Here is an 18,735-nt window from a genome sequence, read left to right on the forward strand (position 1 = left end):
CACCTGCGCGAGTTAACTCAAGCAGGAGCATTTTAGGAAGTTCAGTTGGAAGCGAGCAAAATTTGTTGGGAGAAGAGCAGGATTCTTGTAATTTTTCCTTTTTTACTCAATAAACTTTTGGCCGTTGGTTTTGAATTGGGTCAGTGATGTCCACCTAGTTGGGATAAATGTCTTGTATGAGTGGTTTAGGTCTGGAGTGTCAACATGGTTAGGATGGTTTACCTTCTCTAGCGCCCCTAGCTTTCTTTGTCTTAATTTTTTTAATAAGACTAAATAGACATTTTAATCTTTAAATTTATAATGGCCACACAATTTAATCTTATGAAATACTAAATTAATCTCTTAAAATAAACAACATCATCAATTTAGTCATTCTATTAAAATATTTTCTTAGTAAGCATCCATCTAAATTGATAAATAACTTGTTCGTCGTTGAATTTTGATCAATCATTCAATTTAATACTCAAATTAATTGAAATAGCTTAAAAGTTCCTCAATGTAATATATGTCGATCAAATTACTCCATCCGTCAAGTTTCGCCGTTAGTGGCGCAGGCGATTGATGCAACTTGATGAGATGTTCTTTACACTTGTATTCCACATATGTAAGGGACTGAACAGATAGAAAACACTGTTGCGTAAGAAAACCTTTCCTTTCCCCTTTCAGCTGTTTCACCCTTTTTTCATTTCATTTCAACAAAGTCCTCCATCTCTTCTTTTCCAATGTCGTCGATGACTGCGGCAGAACTTCCGACAGCCTATACTCAACCTAGCAAACCCAAGGCTTTTTGTAGTGGCATTGAAATCTTTGCACACACAATTAGTCAAGATATAAGATAAGAAAAGCAAAGGCGTAGCGTTGAAGCAAATTCCCAAGTATTTCATTATTATTATTAAGTGATTGTATTTTACATATAGAAATAAGAAGTAACGAGTCATGTCATCGATGGACCACTAGCCTGAAGCAGAAGTGCAAAGTGAAGCCAACCTTGCATTGATGAACATAAATAGCAAGGACGTTTGTTAGTATTAAAAGCTCAAGTTGGGGTGGACGATTTTTACAGTTAAAACTTGAATATATGGTATTTTTTATATACCCACCTTATCCCTTTCTTACATTGTGTAGACTTTTTTATATTGTATAAATTTCTAGCAACGACAATTTTTCAAGTGTATAATAATGATCGAATTATATAATTTTATAATATGTTCGCTAACTTATAATGTGCATAATAATCGTTTTCAAATTTATCAGTGACAAAATGTTCTATGTATAAGTGTTGTTTTTAACTATTTATGATGATAACTATTTAAGTTAATGTCCAATTTTTCCATGCATTTTAATTATTTATGAAATTTTAGTTATTTACGATATTTTAGATATTGCTCATTTATCTTGTGCATTTTATTTGATTAAGTTCAATATCATTGTAGAATTGAAGTGAAGTGATATTCTAAATAATATAAAAGTTTTATCAGGAAGAATTTATTATAAACGACAACTTGTTTTGTGTATTAAAGTTAGTTTAATAGGTGACAATTTATCAAGTACATTTGAGTTAATTTTTTATAATCGGTGTATCAAAGTTAGTTTAGTTAGTGACAACTTATCTCGTTCATTTCAGTTATTTCTAAAATTTTAGCCAATGTCCGCTTCTCCCATGTATTTCAAAGTTATTTACAATTTTTTTTGTCAATGCTCACTTATCATGTGCATATGAGTTATTCTAAAATTTTAGTCAATGCACACTTCTCTCATGCATTTCAACCATATACGAAACTTTTGTCAATGCTCACATATCCCGTGAATTTTAGTTGATAAGAGTTCGATATAATTGTAGAATTGAAGTGAAGTGATATTCTAAATAGTAATAAAAATTCATATATTTAGCCCCATGTTTTTTGAACCAAAACAATAGTAATAAAAATTAGCCCATGTATAAATCATACTTATTCTAAAAGCTAATTAGGTCATGCAAATGTTAAACCCTAATTGCTTATGAGTTTTCCCTCCTTAGCTATCTAACCAAGCTTACACAAGAAGCTAATCTCTTGCCAAAATTTGAATTGTCATTTCCCAAATTGCCATAATTAATGCGGTTTAACTACTTAACCCTATCACTACTCCACTAATTTCTCCAAACTCCTCAATTAACTCCACACGGGACCCCACAATCACACTAACTCACGCCTATTTATGGTAGACAAATTCTGCAGACTTTATGACTTTGTCTCACATGCTCAAATTTTTCTTCATTTTCCAAAGAAACAAATTTAGTGAGTACCTTCTCTTTCATTTCCTCACTTAAATCTCTTTAGTCTACACCCTTTCATCTGTTGATCCAAATTCAATTTATCATTTTTACCTTTCTTCTCAATTCCATGGACAATCTGTATCTCAATCTGCTCTTGATCGCTAAAATATATCACGATCATTAAAGTTATAAATGTTGCCGATGTCTCCAACCGAGCCTCCCACTCACTTTCCCTTCACAACCTCTTCCACTTTGGTTCTTCTACATGTAACTTATAATATCATTAATTGGTTTCTTCATCTCAAATATATATTTCCTTATTTCTGATTTAGGTTATCAAATTGTAAGAAGAATTGTCTTATTTTTCTGCTGTTTCTTTTTAATTTTCTTCGATTTTTTCCATTAATTTGTTCAATTTTGGTATGTATTCAGATGACAAGAGATGGTTATAATCTGGAACCTTCATATGCGGACCTTCCGATTCTAATAGTTTGACATAGAGTTTTGATATTTTTTTATATTTCACAATTTTTTTCCTAATTGAAATTCTATGATGCTTTTCCATTTTCGCTTAGTGTTTATGGATTTTCAATTTTTTTTTTGTTACATTCTATATCAGCTAACCTAATTGTTTCTTTAACACCTTCTTTTAGATTTTCATCTGTTTTTGAAATTCCCTTTGAGTTCTAATGTTTATAAGGAATGATAAAAATATATCATTGTGTTTTTAGGGTTTATAAAATTATCTGTAAAATCTCAGTGATTATGTTGCTGCTATTGATTTTTGTTGTCCATTAAGAAAAGATTTTTGAAAGAATGTTATATGTTCACATTTACGACGTTGTGTCATGAGCTTTTGATTTCTGAATTTTGTTCACACTTTCAATTTCACAATGATATGCATTCTTGAATTGTTGTTTTTAGATTTCTATAACAAATTAAGGTTTGGTTTGGTTTGTTTTTTTGTCAATGAGCAATTTTAGTGTTGCTTATCTCAGTTTTTTTATAACACCATTTTCAGTTTAGTGTTGCTATAGTGTTTCTTGGAACTTTTCATAGGTTAAAGAAAAGGTCAAATTTCGTTCATAGATAATGTCTACACATAACCATTCAAGTTTGAATAGGTCTTGAAATTGTTTCTTTTTCAATTTCTGATTTTTGGATTTTTCAAATTGGATTGGCCCTTTAGGATTGTTGGGTTTGGTTTGTTTTCTTTTGGGTGGCTTCTTTTGTTCTCCGTCTTATTTCCTTTTGTTTCTTTTACTGCTACTACAAAACTATTGTAGTTTCTTCACCTATTTTATGTATTGTGTATCCGTTAGATGATATCTTATTTACGGTTTATGGTCGTAACTGTATTTATTGGTCCTTCAATTTAATTTAAAATATAACACAAGCAACATATGTATGCACTCTAGACCACACATTCAGATTTTTAGGTTGATATGGATCAATATCTTGATAACTGCGTGTTAAGAGTTGTCTCTTGGTTTATATTTGAGCATTTGGTACTTCCATTATATGCTGGCACGCATGCATAATGACTAAGCTAGCAGATAATGCTATTTCGCACCCCCTAATCTTATGCTTGATACTCGAATCAGCCATAAATGAATTGGCTCCCCTATAGTTACTAAATAACAATAGATAGGTGCATTTACATTGGTATTAAATACAAATCAATGTGTAACTTGCCAAAAAAGAAATGCTAATTAGTCAACATAAAAAATTAAGCGTGGCATACAACCTAATTAATTAGAATTAAGCCCTATCAATTCTCTTAACCATACATGTAAATGAATAAAAATGAAGTGTGAATCTCAAAAAACCGGTTTGGCAAATACAAAATTTAAACTAAGTTAAATGTTTACTTTGCACGCTTGATCCTATGGTTGACTTCCTATTATTACCCTATTTGCTGTCATGTTAATACTGTAATTGTTGTTTGCTTGATAATCAAATCAGCCATAAATGCAATAAGAAATATATGTGATAACTGCATTTTCAGAAGTGCTATGCTTGCAATACTAGATTGAAACAAACAACACTGCTATTTTTTTTATTTTTTTTGATGTAACAACACTACTATTTTAACCATTTATATTGTTGACATATATTACAGCAAAAAAATTACCCAAGATCGATCCTCAAGTATATATAGTATAGAATTGGTATCTCTTAAAAATTTCCTTTCAAGCATTTTTTTTTAAAGATTCATATACATAGATTATATTAACATAGTTTAGAGTGATATGGAAAATTTTATGCGATTTATTTTCACACTAAACAATGTACACTAATTGTACCAAAGCAATCAATCACTTGAAAAGTCAACATCGTGCAAACAATTTTTTGAAAGGTTGCAAATATTTAACATAGACAGTAAAATAACTTAAGCCCTATATGTAGGTATCAATCAAAATTTGAAAGAATTGTTACTAACATTAAGGTTCATAGTATTTTTTTCAAAAAAAAAAAAAGGCATAATCATAGTTCTCGATATTTTTCTCTTTTTTTTTTTTGACAAGATTTTTCTCTTTCTATATCATGGTTGGTTTTTTTATTTTAATTTTTTTCTCTTTCTAATGGTTGGATTTTTATTTGAATATATATTAGTAAACTGAATCAATAGGTGTGCAATTAGCCTTTACAAATTAGGATGAGTTTTTGGAAAGAACTTTTAATAGCTTAAGACAATTCCACTCATCATTCACTCACACATTGCTTTGAAATGTATAAGGCAGTGTAGATTTTTTTTTAGATTCCCATTATGCTTTATTTATGGAGAATTAGAGCATAGAGATTCTTATCATGGTTCTGTTGACTAATTTTTTTTTTCTTTCATGAATACATTTTTGGGTGATCATGAAGATATTTTTCGAGTGTTGTTGAGGATGCTAATAAGCTAGGGGTTGTCTCTGATATACTCAAAGATATCTAAGTAAATGAAGTGGAGAAGAATTCAAAACAAGATATAAGAGTTGTATAAATTGTAAAGATAAGGTTTAAAAAAAAATACCTTTTTGTTTTATTGCTAAGATGAATTTATTTTTCTTTTTATTTCCGTGATAGTTTTTTAATGTCTAAGTAACACAAATATATTTGGTCTTCCATTCTTGCTCACCATGTCAGCTTCTATCTTGCAAATTTCATAGCAATTGATTTATATTGTTAACTATTATCTTATCTTATTATTGTGATGCAAGTTAAGTTGTACAACTTTCTCTTATCATGGTGTCAAACTTTTATGAAGAGAATTTCTAATATTGTTATTATGTTTTGCTATTGGAATACAACACAAAGATGTCATAAATGGAAATTTATTATTTGTAATTTAAAACGGGAAATTTTAACCGGCTATATTAACCAAGTTATGTTAACGAAGGTTGGCTCATTTAATATGGAATCGGTGTAAGGCTTGGATCAAGTTTCAAAGGAGTCAATTTTTGTTTGTTTTATTTGCAATGAATATTAACAAGAGTTACTTTAAGAGATGAGTTGAATACGTAAAAAAAAAAGATGGGTTGATGATAACCGATGATGAATATGAAAATACTAATGTCACTTCAAATGTCGTTTTTATAATATTTCGTAATGTATGATAACTAATGTAAAATGTACGGTTTTCAAACAATATTAATGTCAAGATGATATGATTAATGTAATACATTTTTATTATGTGAATATTTCATATTTCTTTTTTTATTATGATATAACTTAATCGTAAATATTTTAGTTGGTAGGACCCGTGCGGAGCACGGGTCGATGGTCTAGTTTAGAATTAATGATACTATTAATCAATTGGCATGCTTTTGCCTTGGGTTAACAACTTTTTCTCAATTGGCATGCCTAATGTCGTCTAGTTAAGTGTGTGGTTGAAACTTGTTTGTCTTTTTTAACTTGTCCGATAGAGTAATGTCTCAACTTTCCTTTTTAACTAAATTTAATTCTTTTCAAAAAATTAACTAAATTTAATTGTTGTTTGAAGTCCAAATTGATGGCCCACATGCATAGAAAATGAAAAATTAATTTAAGAGTTAATGACTTATTTATTTTTGGTTTAAATGGGTAATTAGTCCTTGCACTTTGACCATTTTATGGTATTGGTCCCTACACTTTTTTTTGTTTGGTTTAGGTCCATGCACTTTGTAAAAAATTTGTTATTGGTCCCTCTGTTAGTTGACTGTTAAAAAAAAACCCCAAAACTAACGGAGTGCCACGTGGCCCAATCATTTTGTGCCACGTGGCACACTACAACACAAAATTTTAAAAAAACAAATGTATGTATTTCTTTAATTAAAAAAATAAAAAATAAAAGAAAATGGAAAAGGAAGAGGAAGGAACACGTGATTGATCATCTACACCATTCATCATCTTCCATTCAAACTCAGCATCTTCATCAAGGTCAACTCACCAACCATCATCATCAACACAATTTTTTTTTCATTTTAATTGAAGAAAAACGATTTAAGAAGCCATGTTCATCTTTAAAAACAAAATTCTTCCTAACATGGTTGTGAACCAATTTCATTTGTAAACAGTACAGACCATCTTCATTTTCATTGGCGTCCTTTGATTTTTTTTTTTAAATAGCAACCAAAACTATCTGCGTTGGTTTCATTGGCGTCCTTCAATGACTTTTTTTCAAAGTCGTTTTTCAGCATTAATGGTATTTTTTACAGCTAACAATATGATTGAGTTTTTGTTTCAGGTTGAATTAAATGATAAAATGGTGATAAATCAATGGGTGTTAGTTTTGATTCTAACTTCATTACCTTGCAATTCTATTTCTTTAAAGTAACCCATCGATGAAAACTCAGATGATGACAAATTAAAAACAAAGAATAGAAGAGAAAAGGATTTGGTAATAGATGAATGAGATAGTGAATTTTGGAGAAAAAGATCATGAGGGTGGGTCAAAGGTAGATCTGTGTTGTTGTGTCTTTGCGGTCTGGAATATTTTTTGAGTTGCTGTTTCTGGTCTTAAGTGTTGCTGGGTTCTGGGTTTGGAGAATGAACGATGAAGAAGGATTTTGGGTTTCATCTCACTCACATGCCTTTTATAATTTTATAATTTTAATTTTGTCTTGTAGTGTGCCACATGGCACAAAATGATTGGGCCACGTGGCACTAAGTTAGTTTTGGGGTTTTTTTTTAACAGTCAACTAACAGAGGGACTAATAACAAATTTTTTACAAAGTGCAGGGACCTAAACCAAACAAAAAAAAGTGCAGGGACCAATACCAAAAAATGGTCAAAGTGCAAGGACTAATTACACATTTAAACCTTTATTTTTTTGTAAAAATTAGTAGCCACACACATTCCTCTTTTCTTTCAATTGTCACGTGATTCACTTTTACAGATTCCTCTTTCCTTCTCTTCTTGGGGAGGAGATTGTCTCCAGTTTTTTTCTCTCATGTGTAATCTAAGCCCTCCATTAACCCTCTATTAAATAGGTGAGAGAGTGTTTTTGTAACAATAAAAAGGATAGAGAGTATAATCAAAGGTGGATAGTTAAACACTGTAGAAAACTGGAGGTATCTCCACTGGAGAGGATCCACTCCCCTCTTCTTGCTTCTTCCAAAACACTCATTTTCATTTATAATTTTTTTATCTCTCTTCCCTTAACACAACAAACCAGAAACTCTCTTCTCTCTCTCCCACCATCACTATTGTAGCTTTGCATGCCAACAATTCTACCTTTATTTTTCATCGCCATCTTAACCATTGCTCTTCTGTCATCAAGATTTACCTTACTCACTTAATAGATTGTCAAACCATAATTTCTATGTTGGAGATCCGCGTTTTGGAGATTTGGTTAAGTAATTTATTCATCTTCTTTTGTATTTATCTTTAGATTTGGTTAAGTTTCTTATTTTTTTCCCTAAGTGTGTTATATGTGGTTTGATTTTTCTTTATCTTTTCTTTTGAGTTTTTTTTTCCTTTTCAAATTTGTCTATTCTTACATGCTTCTCTACATTTTTGTTGATTTTTTGTGTGAAATTTAGTCTTTGTTGAGGGCAAATAATACCATTGAGAGATTAAGCATTAATATTCTTTGTTTATTTAGCAATAAAATCCCTAAAAAATCCTCTTAGAATATGTGGGCTTGCTTAGTACGCTAATGTGAAGTTTTTTTTTTTAATGTTGAACAATTAAAAAAGAATTGATATTTAAAATTCAAAATAATAATGAACTACAATAGTTGAAATAAGCTGTCATAGATCTATGCACCTAAGGCACCTAACTCTACTTTCATAGATGTCTTAATACTCAAACCAAAGGCGTTACCAATATCTATGGCTTTTTCTCTCCATTCGTTCATCCAACATTTCCTCCAAACAAAAGCTCAACTATTCAATTAAACAAAAGCTTGAATTCGTTCATCCACCGTGTAAATAGTAGTTAATATTTTTTTTTGAAGGAAAATAGTAGTTAATATTTTGTTTCTATGGTTTAAATGAAAATTAGATTTTAACTCTAGTTTAAAAATATCTATAAAAAAAAAACTCATTTTTGAAAAGTATGTATACTAAAATTCATCCTACTTAATAATTCATCTTAATTTTTTGGGGTACCCCTAATATGGTCCTCTCATTTTAAGGTTCACTTATGGTCCTCCTAATATGACCGGTTATAGTAGGTAGATTTGGTAGTTTCACCACGTTTTTCTTCTCTATTCCCCCAACTCCTTTCACCGCGCCATTCTTTATCATCTTCAGAAACACAACGCAACCAAATTCTATTGTGTGAGTTAATTAAGATTATGGGTTAGATATGGTTTTAATTTTTATTTCTTGTTCTGCTAATAAAAATTAAAGCCCAAACTGAAACTGAAAGTCTAGATTATTATTTATTTTTTTATTTATTTTAATTTCTTATAGAAAACAAATCAGATCTTTCTCTGCAACACAAACTTCCATTAACAAAAACTCTTCATTTTCCTCTCTTCACCACACAATCATAACAAAAAGTTCCGCAAGATCTGTCTGTAAACATGGACTTGGGTCCTCGATTCCCTTTTTGTTGAGGTTGTAAGTGGTGGTGGAGTAGTGGTTCTGGTGGGTTACAGAGATGTGAAGCATAAGATAATGGGGGGTTTCTATGGGTCGTTTTATGTCATGGTTGTAACTTAATGTGGGAATTTTTTTTATTTTTTTTTTGAGGAACTTAATGTGGGAATTGTTTTATGCGATGGCATCAAGATGCAAAACTTCGTTATTAAAAGGCTAATAATTAACAAACTATCAGTTCAACTTTCAAAAGAATGCAATTGTAAACATCAATTACAGAGACATAATGAAATTTGAGAGTTTCATTCTCCTTTGCATTCACTCCCTTCTCGCTCCCCCACCTTCATTGTCCGCCAATTCGATTGCAATCTTCACCCACAAAATTTGATACATGTTTTATGGAGAATGTATTATTTTAAGAAGTGATAGGGAACCTTCTATAACCAGTCATATTAAGAGGTTCACGGCTGGACCTTAAAAAAAAAGGACCATATTAGGGGGACCCAATTTTTTGATACTAAAAAAAACTTAATAATTCATCTCTAGAAAGTCAGAACATCAGCAGCTCATCAATCTTTTCTCTTGTTCATTTTTTTGTGTAGCTTTGATCTGGAATCTTCTATGATTGTAACAGCAAAGAAAAATCTATAATTTCCAGTTTATTGCTCATCTCAATTCGGAGACTTCCTCTCTCCATTGATATATCATCTGCTAACACCTCCCTTTTCTGTCAATCATTGATAAAATATTAGATCCTCGGCCATGTTTGCAATAAAAATAAAAATAAAGATACAAATGAGATGTTTTGTATGAAATATGTTTGTTACTTATCTTTTTCTGCTGTGCTTTTTCAAAGATCCATTACTTATGTAGATTTTATTTTTTTGAATATTTATTTTTTCATTAAATTCCCACTTCATTATCTTTCCTATTGCCACATTTTCTTATTTTGCCTTGGATGTTATGTTGATAAGTTTGAACATGAAAGTGTAGTTTGTCAAATAAATAAAAAATGAAGATAGAAATAAAAGAAATGATGATTCTAAGAACCATTTGATAACTTTGTAAAGAGGAAAGAAATTCTTTTACCTGTCCATGTTCCCTTTTCCTGCTCGTGTTCTTATTTTTTCTGCAGTGAGAGAAATTAAAATGGAGTTAAAAGAAATGAGAGAATAAGAGAGCCTTGAATTAACAGAAATTTTATTTTTATTTGGCAGAACATTCTCTATTGTTGACTGGAGACAAGAGAGCAGCTTTCAAATCCCCTGCAAAATGAAGAACATAAAATGCAGCTCGGTACAACATACAAGAAGAAAAAATGTATGAGAGAAGTGTAAGATTTTCTTCTTGAAAATATTTTTGGATATATGTTTCTTCATCATCTTCTAAAAGAATAAAAGAATGGTTATTTCTTCTTGATCTGGATTTTCTTTCTTACAAAAGAAATTATAATATATTTTACAGAAGAAATTATAGATGTTATATTCAGTTGTTGGAGTGTTTACTTGCATCTTTTTTGCTTCTAGATTCTGTTCAAATTGTTTTGTATAATTTTCATAATGATATAGTTGAAGAACCTAAGAAAGAAAAACATCGTAGTATGTTAAAGAAGATATGAACAAAATAAGAGAATAATGAAGAATGCATGTGTTTCTAAAAAAATGGTGTTATTGTCATTTACTTACCCATTTCCTTCTTGGTTTTGCAGAGTTGAAAATCTTTCAAGTTTTCTGCATAAAAAAACAATCATCAGTTAGAGATATCAAAGTTTAAGATTACAAAGGGAGGAGGAAAATGAAGAGCAAAATGATAGAAATAGAAGAGATGTAGACAGAAAAAGAAACTGAAAAAGGGATAAATAGTGTGAAGAAAGAATGAAGGATTGAATTTCAAATTTGAGAGCCAAAATTTTGCAGAAGGATTGAAATTGAAAATGTTTTATTGGTGTTGAGAAGTGTGATATTTTTGACATATATTGAATAAAATAGAAAAGAGTACAAAAAGTGGTATGGGCAAGTTAGTACATGACATTAGTTATCTTTAAGGGTGTGTTTGGTTTAGAAGAGAAATTGTGAAGAGAGAAGTATGTAAGAGAGAGTATGAGAAGAGAGAAAAAGGTGAGAAATAGAGTAGATTTGATGGGTTGTTTGGTATAAGAGAAATATGAAAGAAATAGAGAAGAGAGAAGTGTGGATTATAGCAAAAAATACAAAAATACCCTTGAGATAAAAATCTCACATTAAAATGATTTAATTAATTCAATTACTTGATCTAATTATGAGCAGTTTAAATAATTGGAATAATTGAACTGATTATTATATTACTTAATAAATTAATATTTTATTATTAATTATTATTAATTTACTTAAATTATTAAATTAATTAATTATTAATTATTAATTTATTATTAATTAATTAATAATAAATTAATTAATTAATTTAAGTAATTTAATATAATATTATGAAAGAAATAGAGTAATTTAATATTTTATTATTAATTAATATTAAATTACTTAAATTATTAAATTACTTAATAAATTCATTATTTTATTATTAATTAAATAATAAAATATTAAACTCATTATTTTATTATTAATTAATTAATTTAAGTAATTTAATATTAGTTTTATTAGACCAACTCAACGACTTCTCCTTTCCTACCTCTCAAAAAAAAAAAAAAACTTTCCCTTTCCTAATCCCACGAGTAAAAATTTTAGATTACTCGTCTCTAATTTAATTTATGATTTTATCAATTAATTGGTAACTCACCACACAAAAAAAAACTCATACCAGTGTCAAAAAAAAAAAAAAAAACTCACACCACACAACAACCCATTCGGTTGTTCCACTTCATCATCTGCATTTACATATTAATTGAAACACCCTCCTAAACAATTTAGACCCAGCTTCTCATATTTTTGTCCAAAGGAAAAAGAGAAAAATAATCTTCTCATGTTCCTCTTGTAAAATACAGTTTGTGATTTTCATATTTTGAAATAAAGTAAAAGTTAAATATTGCCAATTACATCACCTTCATCGCAATACCTTTCTCCATATATACAAATACACCTTTGAATTGGAACAGCTGAGTTTGAATGTGTTCAACAAATACAATGGATGTTCAACAAATAAAAAAGCTGAGGTTTGAATGTGATAAAAAAAACTAGGTAGGAGACAAGGGTATAATGGGAATAACATTCAAATATTGCTTCTCTTCCCTCTTTCTCCGCAGATGAGCGAAGAAGAAAAAAACGTTGGGACCCACAGGTTTTTTATCTGTCGCAGCAATTTCTCTTCTGCACCAAACGAGAGAAAGAGCACACTTCTCCCCTTATTCTCTCTACTCTATTTCTCTCTTGCCTATTTCATGCCTACCAAACAGACCATAAGTGATGTCATCCAATTTTTCAATGTAGGAGAATAGACCAGATTTACCCCTAAATATGGGAGATTTACATCAAAAAGGCTAAGGGCATAAATATATTTTCCACGTTCTAATTGTTCAATGTAGGATAATAGACTAGATTTACCCATCAATATGGGAGATTTACATTAAAAAGGATAAGGGCATAAATAGATTTTCCACAACATAGTTTTTTCTTATATTAATTAAAGGAGATGTCTCTAAAATAACATATAATAATTTAATAATTTTTATCCAACCTTGATTTCTTAATAAAAATGAGTTAGTTATTAATATATACTTTCCATTATGATACTTTATGTACTTATGTGCATATATAGAATAGTGGAAATGGAATATTCCTATGCAAATATAAATATAATTAATCTTTTGAGTGTGTGAGTGTATTTATAGTGAAGCATTGTCTATTATACATATTGCCTTGAATTCTTCAATGTACTATCTTGTAGGACACCAACAATCAAACATTCTACATTCACCATTAAATATGGAGGTTGAAGATGAAACTCTACTGTGTTCGAACACATAACCACCACCCATGTTCTCATTTTGAGCTTGAACAACTTTTAGAGAATAAAAATTATAGATATAAGATTGTTAACGTGGGAGATTGAAAAATTAGGTTGTTAGAATTATAGTAATTGGGGAAGAAGGGGATATATAGGTTGAAAACCAACCAATAGTCATGAACAGTAAAAAAAAACATTTGAAGCCAAGATATTTTGATAAAAAAAAAGTCTTTCCTTATGTGGGAGTTTAGACGAGGTCCACATCACATGTTAACGTCACATGACATCACTGCTAACGAGTAACGACCCTACTTGATAGAGGGGTTAAATTGATAGAACATTAATTATAACATTGGGGACTGTTAAGCTACTTTGATTAATTAGGGATGAATTTGATTGATTGATCAAAATTCAAGGACGAACGTATTCACTCATAACAAAAGTGTGTTAGACAAACGTTTACTATTTCACATGAAAATTTAATATTCACCGTTTTCATTTATTTTTAAACTAAATTTCATTTATCATTACATTTTTCATCTATCCTGAAAGGGCAATGATATGTTGACATGCAAAAATCTACAACCTTGCTTACACCGTATATATCCCACCAAGCAATTCCAAGCATGCACAGATTTCAAGATGGAAAGGAATATTAAAAAATTAAATTTGTACTCAAAACAGTATAAAAATATGGTGTGGGACAACTTTTTGGTTGTCAACTTATCATTTCTCATCCTGAAATGATAGATGATATATATATATATATATATATAGGGTTATGTTACAAGACACCCTTTGGTGGTGTCTTTTATCAAGCAACACCTTAAGGTGTGATTTTCACTTTTTAGTTATAACTTTGCTAAAAGACACCTTCATAAAAGTAAGTTGGTGTCTTTTCGCAAAAGCTCATAGAGTAACTTGATAAAAGACACCTTCACAAAAGGTGTCTTCTATCATAACCCATATATATATATATATATATATATATATATATATGGGAATGCTAATACACACCCACCTTAATTTTAGAAGGTGTGCATTGGCATCCTACACGTATGTGCTTTTGACAAAAATATCCCTTTCCCCTTTTTTAATTGTCATTAAATAGATGTCCTTTTAAGTAATTTCCTACAACAAACATATTTTCTCTCTCTGAAAAAAAACTTTCACCACGTAAAAAAAAAAAAAACTTCATGAGTTCACGTGCTTTGTTTGTTAGAGCAGAAGATGGAGAAGCCATGGAAACTGACAGTAAGCAATTGAAACAATCCGAAATCAAATGTAATTCAACCATGACCAAAAAACAGATCTACATAGTCTTGGATCAAAACCACATGGTCGACTCTCAGCACATCCTCAATAAGCGTTGGAAGAGCGCCGTTCCGCCTACATGCAGTTCCGATCTTTCTGTTTCACCACTGCTCTCAAATGGAATACGGCGGCGTGGAATTCTTTGACAGCACAATCCGGCGCGTTACTGCAATCAAGGAGTGGGCGTGTGGAAGGATTTTTGAGAGAGAGAGAAACTATTAATGTGGTGGAAAATTACATAAAAAGACATCTATTTAATGACAATTAAAAAAGAGGAAAGGGATATTTTTGTCAAAAGCACATAGGTGTAGGATGCTAATGCACACCTTCTAAAATTAAGGTGGGTGTGTATTAGCATTCCCCATATATATATATATATATATATATATATATATATATATATATATATATATATATATATATATATATATATATATATATATAGATACACAAACAAAAAAGTAGATAGAGTAGTTTGGAGTAATAGTTAATAACTCTATATCATTACATTTGATTTTTTAATATTAAATATTTGTAAGACCTGTAGATAAATGAAATGTTTATTTGAGACATTCAATGTCATTATGAGTGCATTTGTTTCAAATTTTATTTGTAGATTATTGGAAATAAAATGATAGAAATATATATGTCTATGTTTGTTACAAGTTTACTGAATTTTATTCTCAGGTATAAAATGTTCTTAGGAATAGAAAAAAATTCAAAGAAAAAGGTGAGAATAAAATTCCCATGAAAATAAGAATAATTTCATGTGTAAACTGCCTATTATAATTTCTATTTTCAAGGTCCTATGAATATTATAATTTTGACCAAACATCTTTTTTGCTAAATACTTTTGAATAAAATTCACATTTTATATTTCAAAGAATGTTATTCCAAAGAATAAATTTGAAACAAACACATCCTAATCATATCATATACACTTAATAGATACCAAGTCTTGTGGAGTAAACCCTCGTGGATTGTTTAAATAATTTATATTTGAATCGTGATTGTGCCAAAACATGTGTTCTTAAAAGGAAAACAGGTCTCATCAAGGTCTACTCAAATTGTACGATGGTTTACTTGGTCTAACAAACAAATGCATGTTCCAAGTGCACGAGTATCAATCCAATATTTTGATTGTACCACTTATGGGTCCTATATGCAGAAAATACTTAGGTGATATTGAGTAAGACGAAAAGAGGACGAAAAAGAACATTGAGAAAGAGGCGGCTACATGTGATAATTGTTGCACAAATGTATGAAGAATAACTTAGCTTAACTATGCCATTCAACTAACCAAACAATGAAGCTCAAGTGATTAATAAGCTAACACATGATGAATTGTTCAAGATTTCATGAGTTCGATTTATAGATAGAACAATTTTTTGCTAAACCTTACTTAACTCTTGATCGAACTACGAATTATTAAAACTCTATTTCTAAAAAATGGAGGGTTCACACCAAAAAAATAAATACTTTTTCCAACTGTCACTTTACTCTTTAAAAACAAATTTGCATTAGGTGACACAAAAATAAGTATGACCACCTCAACATTTTTGCAAGTGGGTTGAATCATTCTATTTGGATAACTAATTTAATTTGTACGTTATATCATAAACATTTTATATGATAAGTGCTTATATAAAATATAATTTAATTTGCACTTGTAAGCAAGACATTTTTTTTTTATAGCAAATATGTATTGTATTAATGAACTTTATCAATTTGAATGAATAAAACATCAATAGAAATTGATTTTCCGTGGTTTATCAAGTATTTTGAATGAATTTGTGTTTTTTTTTATAAGAAAATTTAAGTGATAAACATGTAATTCATCTATTGACTAGAGCATCTTTATCCCACACTGGTCTCCGTATTTTCTATGATGTACCACCCACTGTGCACTCTTTGATTATGAATAAAATACATTAAGTTTGCTTATGCTAAAAAAAATATGTAATTCATCCTCATCTATTATTGAACCTTCACGGTCGTAAAAAAAACTCTAGTGGTGACCCTTCCCTTCCCGACACTTGAGTAATGCTAGCAACACTCTCTTTTGGACACTCTCTCTAATACCCACTCTCTTATTGGTTTAAATCATTCTGGGTCTACACTTTGAAAATTGAATCCCCACAAAATGGTGGAACATACATTGATTTCATCCAATAAATGAGTGAGTGCTAGAGAGAGTGTTGAAAAGTGAGTGTTGCTAGCATTCCTCCCCGACACTTTACCTCGTTCGCACATATTAATAGATTCTGATACTAAGAAGAAAATACACATTACTCTCTCTCTCTCTCTCTCTCTCTCTCTCTCTCTCTATATATATATATATATATATATATATATATATATATACTCCCTCCGGCCCTATATATAAGAAAAGATTCTTTTTCTAGGTACATTGAATAATTAATGTATCTCGTTTACAATAAAGACTAGATACGTTGATTATTAAATGTATCTAAAAAAAGAATCTTTTCTTATATATAGGACCGGAGGGAGTATATATATATATATATATATATGAGTCAGGATCCGTTGACACCAGGTGTCAACGAATTCGTTAACACCAAATCTCAACCATTCATTTAAATTGATCAAAGGTTCACATTTATTCACTTACAAACTTCACATGATTTCTCGTTCCTTAATTGTACATGATTAATTCTCTCTCTCTCTGATATCTTTTATTGCCAAAAAATCAGCGGCCATATCCTTTCTCATCTTTCTCCTATGAAGATCACTTCCTCAATCACAATTCAGATTTTTGACATTGATTGTGTGGAGCAGTAGAAAAAACTAGTTATCAATTGATTAATGAAAATTATGATGTCTTTATTATTGGCACGAGATAGTATTTGATTCAATGAATGAATGAATTAAGTTAATTTTATTAGTGGTGATGGAAATTTGGGATGATCACGAAAAGGAATCAAGGTGATGACTACAAATAAATATATGTACACGATCCTTCTTCCAGATTGCATGTTTTGTTGTGTGGGAAACCTTGTTGATAGGATTACGAGTCCAGAATTGGAGACAAGTAATACTATTATACTATTATTAAGCTACATTCGAAGGGCTGTGTGGTGAAAGCTTAAGGAAATACTCATCGTAGCCTTTGCAGAAAGATGAAGAAGCATATGGCCACTGATTTTTTGGCAATAAAAGATATCAGAGAGAGAATTAATCATGTACAATCAAGGAACGAGAGATCATGTGGGGTTTGTAAGTGAATAAATGTGAACCTTTGGATTAATTTAAATTAACGGTTGGGATTTGGTGTCAACGGATCCTCTCTCTCTCTCTCTCTCTCTCTCTCTCTCTCTCTCTCTCTCTCTCTCTCTCTCTCTCTCTCTCTCTCTCTCTCTCTCTCTCTCTCTCTCTCTCTCTCTCTCTCTCTCTCTCTCTCTCTCTCTCTCTCTCTCTCTCTCTCTCTCTCTCTATATATATATATATATATATATATATATATATATATATATATTCTCTCAAAGTGTATTCACTATAATGTGTCCAAACATTTTCCTTTATTTTAACTTCCTAAAAGTTGCGTCAAGCAAAATAGTCAAACATGAGAGAACGTGTTCTCATAATCCTCATGCTTTTATAAATTTGCTTTTGATATTTTTGGCTTACTAGCATCAGAGACTGTTGACATTCTACATAGAGTTATGCTCACGAAGACAACAACTCATTTTTTCCCTTAGTTATACTCCCTCTTTCTCACAATACGTGTCATCTTTTCTAATTTTTCTTGTCTCAAATTATTTGTCTATTTTACAATAGCAATACAACATTTATTATTTTTTTTTCCACTAACATACCCTTATTTATTGCACTTCAATCATCTATAACTACTCCATTAACTATAATTAATAAGAGTATTTTAGTAAATAAAACATATTTTCCCAATGAAATCAACATTATTAATCATTTCTTAATATCTTGTAACGTAATATGAGATAGAAAGAGTAACTTATAAAGAATGTCTTTTTTATAAAATTATATTAAAGTTTTTATTTAATGATATACACACGCGTTGATCCTGTCAAAAAAAATTATACACACACATTGATATATTTTATATATTTTTTTTTTTTTTTATAGTATATGATATTTGCCTCCATGACTTTTCAAAATTCCTGTATCGTCTCTAGTTTGTACGTACGTGGTTATAAATAAGTGCAATCCATAGCTGTATTTGGTTAT

General features: G+C 30.1%; 2 long non-coding RNA genes across 4 annotated transcripts; one reads left to right on the top strand and one right to left on the bottom strand.

Moving 5' to 3' along the window:
• Positions 1 to 7,841: 7,841 nt before the first annotated feature.
• LOC146911482 (uncharacterized) lies at positions 7,842 to 11,270 on the top strand. Of its 3 annotated transcripts, none has more exons than XR_015018368.1 (3): positions 7,842 to 8,071; positions 10,485 to 10,600; positions 10,976 to 11,270. It is a non-coding gene; the product is annotated as an uncharacterized LOC146911482 (long non-coding RNA). The 3 variants fall into 3 exon arrangements; XR_015018369.1 differs by having other exon boundaries at positions 7,877 to 8,076; XR_015018367.1 differs by lacking the exon at positions 7,842 to 8,071 and having other exon boundaries at positions 10,476 to 10,600.
• Positions 9,826 to 10,491, bottom strand: LOC146911483 (uncharacterized). The gene is made up of 2 exons (XR_015018370.1): positions 10,357 to 10,491; positions 9,826 to 9,994 (listed from the first exon to the last, which is right to left on the bottom strand). It is a non-coding gene; the product is annotated as an uncharacterized LOC146911483 (long non-coding RNA).
• Positions 11,271 to 18,735: the final 7,465 nt, after the last annotated feature.

The sequence above is a fragment of the Medicago sativa genome, chromosome 7 (assembly GCF_051527215.1).
Source record: "Medicago sativa cultivar Bolivia chromosome 7, Bolivia_mono, whole genome shotgun sequence".
Lineage (NCBI taxonomy): Eukaryota > Viridiplantae > Streptophyta > Magnoliopsida > Fabales > Fabaceae > Medicago > Medicago sativa.